Source organism: Hemitrygon akajei, chromosome 21 (assembly GCF_048418815.1).
Source record: "Hemitrygon akajei chromosome 21, sHemAka1.3, whole genome shotgun sequence".
Lineage (NCBI taxonomy): Eukaryota > Metazoa > Chordata > Chondrichthyes > Myliobatiformes > Dasyatidae > Hemitrygon > Hemitrygon akajei.
In genome coordinates, this window is record NC_133144.1 from 52,553,013 (window position 1) to 52,561,325 (window position 8,313).

The following is an 8,313-nucleotide window of genomic DNA, read 5'->3' on the forward strand; positions in this document are numbered from 1 at the left end:
GAGAGTAGTGGAGATTCAAACAAGAGGACATGAGTTGAGAGTTGGGGGCAAAAGTTAAGGGGTAACACAAGGGGGAATTCCTTTACTCAGAGAGTGGTAGCTGTGTGGAATGAGCTTCCAGTAGAAGTGGTAGAAGCAGGTTCGATATTGTCATTTAAAGTAAAATTGGACAGGTACATGGACAGGAAAGGAACAGACGGTTATGGGATGAGTGCAGGTAGGTGGGACTAGGTAAGAGTAAGCATTCGGCACAGACTAGAAGGGCCAAGATTGCCTGTTTCCATGCTGTAATTGTTATATGGTTATAAGTGGGACTTGACAGCTTGAGGTAGTTACCTAGGCTTGATCTTAGCTAGAATCAGAACTGTTCTCATCCCTAGAACACTTATGCTCCATACAGGAGCAGTTAAGACCTGTCCTTAAAGGCAAAATAATTCCCCACACAACTTGTGACTTCCTGCTCTGGTGGCTTTGCTGACTGCAGATCTGGCAAATGATTACAGATTTGTTGTGGTTACGGCATCCCTTGATGTTATGCAGACACCATTTCCTATGTTTGTGAAAGCAAACTCCCCTCAGGTCTGACCTTAATGTCACTTGTGGTGCATTTATCATCAATGTTTGTGTAGAGATTCGTCTTCCTGTAGGCAGCTATGAAACACAGAACACAACGGAATCCATTCAAGGAAACATCAAACCCCAAACGCTTGAAACAAAGAACAAATTATGCAAACGGAAAAAAGCAAGCAGACAACACATAGAATATCAAACATTAAACCAGGAATCCAGTAGTATTCAGATTAATTCAGTTCAGTATCTAGGCCACTGCAGGGTAAAGTATTTTTCACTGAAGGACCCCAGACTGCACTGATTGCTCTGACCAAACCACTCAAAAGCAGCAAAAAAAAGGTAACCACAATCCAGGAGCATATACAACACGAACCCCAAACTCTCATAAAACAAGTCCACGGCCTCTCCGATCAATCCTTGCAACTTGGTCCCAAGAATCCTGCACTTTACTCTGGACAGCAGCTCGTGAGAGGGAAAGTCGATCAAACACAGGCAGACAGTGCCGAACACCCACCCATCCTCATCGACTTCAGCTTTGTTTGACGCCTCGATTAGAGAAAAGCAATGGAATCAATCATGGGCTATCAGCCCTCCAGGCTGCACACTCCGCTCCCAAACCCATCAAACTCCTTCGGAGCCACCAAAGTGGCAGATCACTTAATCGGTCCAAAAACAGACCATCAACATGCAGATGACAGGCTCCAACCGCACGGATTCTAGTAGTCGAATCACATTTGAAAGAAGTAGTTATTTGGTGAACTATCTGCAGAACGGTTCCGTAAGTCGCGTTGTTTGTTGGCGCCATCTTGAAATCAGGATTAAAGTTGAGGGAGTTGCATGAAATGCAAGTTGCCTCATGAGTCACAGAAATAGAAGGCAAATCATGAAAATTTTCTAAGAAGCCATGATCCCATCACTCGTGTTCCTTTCTGTTTCAAACTCCATTCTCCTGCCAGTTTCCCATTGCTGCAGGAGACATTAGAACAGTCGCAAATCGGGGAGAGGGATGCAGTCACTCCGTGGGCACCATCTCTCTCCTATCATGTATTGAGTGATCGAGCAAGCTGAAATGCCGATCCTCATGCTCCCGCAACAGAATTACTAATCAATCATCCACTGTTCTATATGTCCTAAAGCCATTCATTCCCTGGTTGGAACTCACTTAGATTATACCACCAGCTGACTTCATTGTTTAACAGGGTAAATAAAATAATCCACACAAAATAAATTAAGTTAGGCTTTGAGCAATAGAATGTCACAATTGTTTTCAGTGGCTCTTAAAGGAGGCTTTATGAGCAGAGTGCTGTAGTCTGCTTTGCCTGGGTCAGCTGGAGAGCTTTGGGCATGATGGAGACTCACTTGGAGAAGATGGGGCACAGTTTGGCGTCCTCAGATCGACCAGGATAAGATGGCTGGTCTGCAGCTGGACCATGCCACCGAGCTCTAGGAGGGCAGGTTTGGAGCCATCTACCTCACCTGGGCCCTGGATGAGCAGCTTATTGGATCTCAAACAGTGCAAATTGTTAAAGAACTTTGCCTCCACCTGCTCTATTGGAGCACTTTTGTGTGTGTCCAAGCTAGCCTCCAGCTATTCGCCCGACACACTGAGTGGACTCCTGCCAGCCTTCCTTTTTAAAACCAGGGAAGGCCCACCCTGCAAACATTGATTGGGGCCTCATGCTACATCCAATCAGATTTTAATCAAAGTCTGAGTGGGAGAATGACACTCGGAAAAGCCAGCCAAATTCAGAATCTTCAAGATGTTATTCTGCACTTCATTGCCAGGAACTTACACATTGAAAGTATTTCTAATTTCACAGCTACCTGATCAGTAATGGTGTTGTGTAGATAGAGTGCATTGGTTTGATGACACAATAATTGTAATTGATTTGAATTGACTTTATTTCTTACATCCTTCACATACGCGTGGAGTAAAAATCTTTACGCCATGTCTTGATCTGAATATGCAATGTGCAAATTATAGTAATTTGTTATAATTAGTATGTACAGTTAGATATACAGAACAATATAGCTTAGAAATACATCAGTCTGATGGTTTGGTGAAAGAAGCTGTCCCAGAGCCTGTTGGTCCTGGCTTAAATGCAGCAGTACCATTTCCCAGATAGTAGCAACTGGAATAGTTTGTGGTCAGGATGACTTGGGATCTCAATAATCCCTCTGGCCCTTTTTTGCACCTGTCACTGTAAATGACCTGAATAGTGGGAAGTTCACATCTACAAATGCGCTGGGCAATCCGCACCACTCTCTGCAGGGCCCTGCGATTGAACGAAGTACAGTTCCCATACCAGGCAGTGATGCAGCCAGTCAGGATGCTCTCAACAGTGCCCCTGTAGAAAGTCCTTAGGATTTGGGGACTCGTGCCATCTGGGGTGATAGAGACGCTGTTGTGCTTCTTTCACCACACAGCCAGTATGTACAGACCAAATGAGGTCCTCTGTGATGTGTATGCCGAGGAACCTAAAGCAGTTCACCCTCTCAACCCCAGATCCATTGATGTCAATAGTGGTGAGCCTGTCTCCATTCCTCCTGTAGTCCACAACCAGCTCCTTTGTTTTTGTGACATTGTGACACCACTATGTCAGCGTGATGACTTCTTCTCTGTAGGCTGCCTCATTATCTGAGATAAGGCCAATCAATGTATAAATAATATGTACTGATTGTAATACATTTCCTATACCTATTTATATTTTGTGCACAACATTGTGTTTGAATTTTTAAAAATCTCTAAGTTTTATGCAGCACCAATACAGCATCCCCCTCCAACTCATCCACGCTGAGCGGATTTTAATTAATTTCTCATTGGGTATCTCAAGGGAATAGTTTCAGCCATAAAAATAAGTGTTTGTCAATCACACTAATGCATATTTTTCATCCTTACAATTTCCTGTACCCCCTTTACCTTATTAATTTGTTAACTGAAGAGTCCGAAACATTGACGGTCCTTTTTCCTCCGTAGGTGCTGTCTGACCCACCCACCCTTTGCGTGTTGCTCTAGATTTCCAGCATTTTCAATCTCCAGAGTGTCTTTCTAGGTGAGGTGCAAGTCTGTTGTGGTCTACAGTATAAGCTGCTCCCAGTGTGGCTTCCTGTATATCAGTGAGACCCGACATAGATTGGGAGACTGCTTCACTGAACACCTATGCCAGAAAAAGTGGGATCTCCTGGTAGCCACTCATTTTAAGTCTACTTCTTATTCCCATTCTAACATGTCAGTCCACGGTCTCCTCTTCTGCCACGATGAGGCCACATTCAGGTTGGAGGAGCAACACTTTCTATTCCATCTAGACAGCCTCCAACCTGATCGCATGAACATTGATTTCTCTAACTTCCAGTAATTGCCCCCCCATTCCTTCACCATTCCCTCTCTCACCTTATCTCCTTCCCTACCCATCACCTTCCACTGTTCCTCCTCCTCCTTCTCTTTCTTCTATGGTCTTCTATCATCTATCAGACTCCCATTTTGTCATGGTTTCTCGTGCCCCACAAACGACCAGGAGACGCAGAAGATTCTTCAAGAAGTATTAAACTTTAATTTGCAAATCAAAGCTGAGACAGTCATTGAGCTAGTCGCCGATTGCCCACCGATCCTTGTATATAGCATTTTTTATAGCAATCTCCTGGTTTAGTTGCATTAGCATATCCAATCGGTCTACAGTTGTGTATCACAAGTACATCCGCCACTATTGTTTCTACCCATTGACTTAATCATGTTCTAATCTACATCTCTTAGCTACCTCTCATTAACACCCCATTATCTTCTACATTCTTAAGATTTCATTCTCCTACTAAATTGGATACATGCATAGCAAATAGCAAGTTCAAAGCTGACTACATAGTTTTGGTTACACAGCAAACAATGCAACTTTTATACTCCAATATATCCCCCCTTTGAGACCCATAGGGTCTCACACAGAGAAAGAAGACTAAGAGTCCACGCACAAAAGCCCCAATAAACTCAAGCACTTATTCCCAAATCTCGGGTTAAACTATAATTTTCTGCGCCAAGACCTCAAAGTATTCTCTCCCTGTTACCCTGGGCCGCTGAGCCAAAAACCTGTCCCTTTGTACCTGAGACAGGGAAAAAAAACTCAGAAGCCCTTACAATCTACTCCCACACTGTCGTTTTGCTCTTGTTCATCCTGCAGGTGTTGTAGGCTGTAACAATACATTTTCGGTGTTTCTTTCTCCACTAACCTTGCTTCAGTAATTGCCACGAGCATTGGAAATTGTTTGGTTGCAGCACGCACTACAAGAGACTTGAGACAAGGAAGAAAACAGCACAGCACAAGCGCACAGCTCAACAATACAATACTGACAGTTATTGCCATTTTAGTCAGCCATGCTCCCCATCCTCCGAGTCTACTTTCTAACCAATCAAATAACTGATGTCCGGACCCTGCATTCTGTTTAACTTCTTTTCTTAGACTTTTCAACTTATACATTGCCTTAGTAAATGATCCTTCTTTATTTTCTTTATCACTTCTCCCCTTGCACAATGGTCAATCCCATGCGCTTCTGAAATCAGAATCGTCAGTAGAGGGGTGGGCGCTACCAACAAACCGTCTTCCATACTCCACAAGCCTTCCGGGTTCTGCTTGGCCCCCCTTCGTCTCCACATTGTCTGTTCTGCCAAAGTTGCCTTACCTTGCATTTCAATTAGGTCCTCTACCATAGGTTCTGGAGCTAGGCTTACCTGGGGGGCAATGACAGCTGATGTACATCCGGACGCTTTTCTGGCTGCCTCGTCCGCAGCTTGATTTCCCTTTGTTATTACATCATTTCCCTTTTTATGTGCCTGGAATTTTACTATAGCCAATGCTTTAGGTTTCATTATGGCTTTTATTAAGTCTAGAATTTGCTGACAATGTTGTATGGGATCTCCACTGCTTTTTTTAAAACCTCTGTTTCCACACTGCCCCGAACAAATGGCATACTCCATGAGCAAATGCCGAATCATTATAGATGTCTACTTTCTCACCTTCCATCATTTCACACGCAGCTGTCAGGGCTTTGATTTCCGCTAGTTGGGCGGAACACGGTTGGGGACAGGACTCCATCCTAATAATCTTATAGCTCAACTGATCCTGCTGCACTACTGAGAACCCTGCATGATTTCCATCATAATCCCTATAACAAGAGCCATGTACGAACAGAACCTTTTTATCTGCATCCTCTAATGGTTCTGACCGTAAATCTGCTCTCAATTTGGCAAATGCCATCATCTTCCCTACACAATCATGGGGTTCTCCTTCATAGCCCAAAGGGACAAAATCGGCTATATTACTGGTAGTGCATCTCTGTATAGTTATGTCTGGAAATGCCAACAGCATCTGATACGCTGCTATCCTGGCTGGCGTCAGCACAAATTTCCCCCTTTCTAGCAATTCTGCTACTTTGTGGTGTGTGTACAGAGTCACAGGATAGCCCAGGGTTACAGATGATGCCTTTTCATATGCATAGTACAGCGCCGCCAATCCCTGATAAAAGGGTGGATACCCCTGAGCCACCTCATCTAGTCTCGTACTGTAGTATGCTATCGGCTGCTTTGCTTTTCCTGTGCCTGTCTCTTGTGTTAGAACCGCTGTGACATAACCCTCCTGTCGGTTGGATACATACAAATGAAAAACCTTCTCGTAGTCAGGCAAAGCTAATGCTGGTGCTGACTGCAATTCCTGCTTAATAGTATTGAAAGCTATCTCCGCCTCTTCATTCCACTGTAAGCCGTTCTTCAAATTTGTTTGTCCTGCTTCTTTCATTATCTTTCTCAAAGGTACCACAATCTCAGCATATTCTCCTATCCAATCTGAGCTGTACCCTGCCATTCCCAAAAACGTCATCATCTGCCCTACAGTCTGGGGTTTTGGGGCCTCAGTTATTGCCTCAATCTGATCTGGTGCTATCGCCTTCACTCCCTTGGATATTACCCTGCCAAAGTATTCCACTTGCTGCTTGCAAAATTGCAGTTTCTTTTTGGATACTTTATGTCCTCCGTGCGCCAGCTTCTCTAACAGAGTTATAGTGTCCTGCTCACACTGTTCCTTATTGTGGGAGCAAATCAACAGGTCATCCACATACTGTAACAATGTACTTTCCAATGGTATGCCCTCTAGGTCTGCCTTCAACACCTGATTAAAAACATGTGGTGAATGTTTAAACCTTTGCGGCATTCTGGTATAGGTATACTGAGCACCTCTGTAAGTAAATGCAAACAGATACTGGCACTGGTCGGCTAGAGGAATGCTGAAGAAAGCCGAACACAAATCAATCACTGAAAAGTAACTTGCTTCTGGTGGAACATTAGTCAAAAGCGTGTGTGGGTTGGGGACTACCGCTGGCCAGTCCTCTACCACATAATTTACCGCTCGCAAATCATGCACCAATCTCCACTTAGATTTATCTGCTTTTAAGACCGGCAGCAACGGGGTATTGCATTTAAGCACTCCTATTTCAAGCAACCCCTGCACTGTCGATGCTATCCCCTCTTCTGCTTCTGGTCTTAGAGGGTATTGTGGTCTCCTGGGTGGAATTGCTCCCCTTTTCAGCCTTATTCCCACCGGACTAGCTGTTTTTATTTTCCCTACGTCCGTGTCATGCTGTGACCACAGAATAGATGGCAACTCATCTAACCTTTTATCTTTCTGCTCGCCTCTTTCCTTTCCCAGCAATGGTATGTGTGGTTGGGGAGTTATTTCGACCTCTCTCACTGTCCCTACCATATCTACACTTACCATTATTTTAATGCAATTGTTGTCTTCTGATATCCACACCCCTGGCATGATTTTCCTCCACACTGTTACAGTTTCAGCACTCTTAACTAAGGGTCCTAAGTCTTTAGACTGATATCTCTTGTTTACTAACAACGTTACGTGGGGCGCAGCCTCCGGTATCCTGTACCATTTTTCTAAAAAGGTGTTCCACTTAACTTGTAAAGCTGCCCCTTGCTTTCCAATTATCACAGCCTCCCCTTCCAGGTGCTGTTGGGTACATGCCTCCAGGTGCCATCTCTCCTCTAACTCCCTGTTCTGAGTCTCGTCAAAAATCACTGTACAATGTAGCTCAGATTTGGGCATTACAGCCCTGGGTAATATAGCCTGCACGCCCTTTTTCCATTTTTCCCAGGTTTCTTGAACCTGATCTGCGATGTCTCCTATCCAAAAGACATTAGCCTTCTTGTCTTCTCGTACTATCAATTGAGCCCCTGCTCTTTCCACACTCAGCCCATTTCTGGTGCATTTTAATTTTAATTCCAGTTTCAATAAGGCATCTCTGCCTAACAAATTAATTGGAGTTCCTTTAAATACTAGCACCGGCAAAACAATTCCTTTATTTCCCATTCTCAACTGCACTGGAGCCGTGCACTGTGTCAACTGTGTTTTCCCCGAGAACCCTACCGTCTTAATAAACTTTCCTGACATGGGAAGGTGAAGGGCATACTGTGGCTGTACACAAGTGTACGTGGCTCCAGTATCTATCATCATTGGTGTCAGTTGCCCTTCTAACATAACCTGAACAATGGGTTCCTCGTCTGCCTCCCTTGTTATCAGTGGGTAATGTCCCTTCCCACTCGAGTTCTCGGGGCACCCCTAATACCTCGCATAGGGGTTCACAGGTCCGCTTGGGCCTGTGAGGGCTGGTCCTTGGCTAAACTTTAGCTCCCTTCTTATCGGTTCCTGCTGGTGTGTGACAGGCCATAGTGTAAACAGACAATCTCTTCTCATGTGA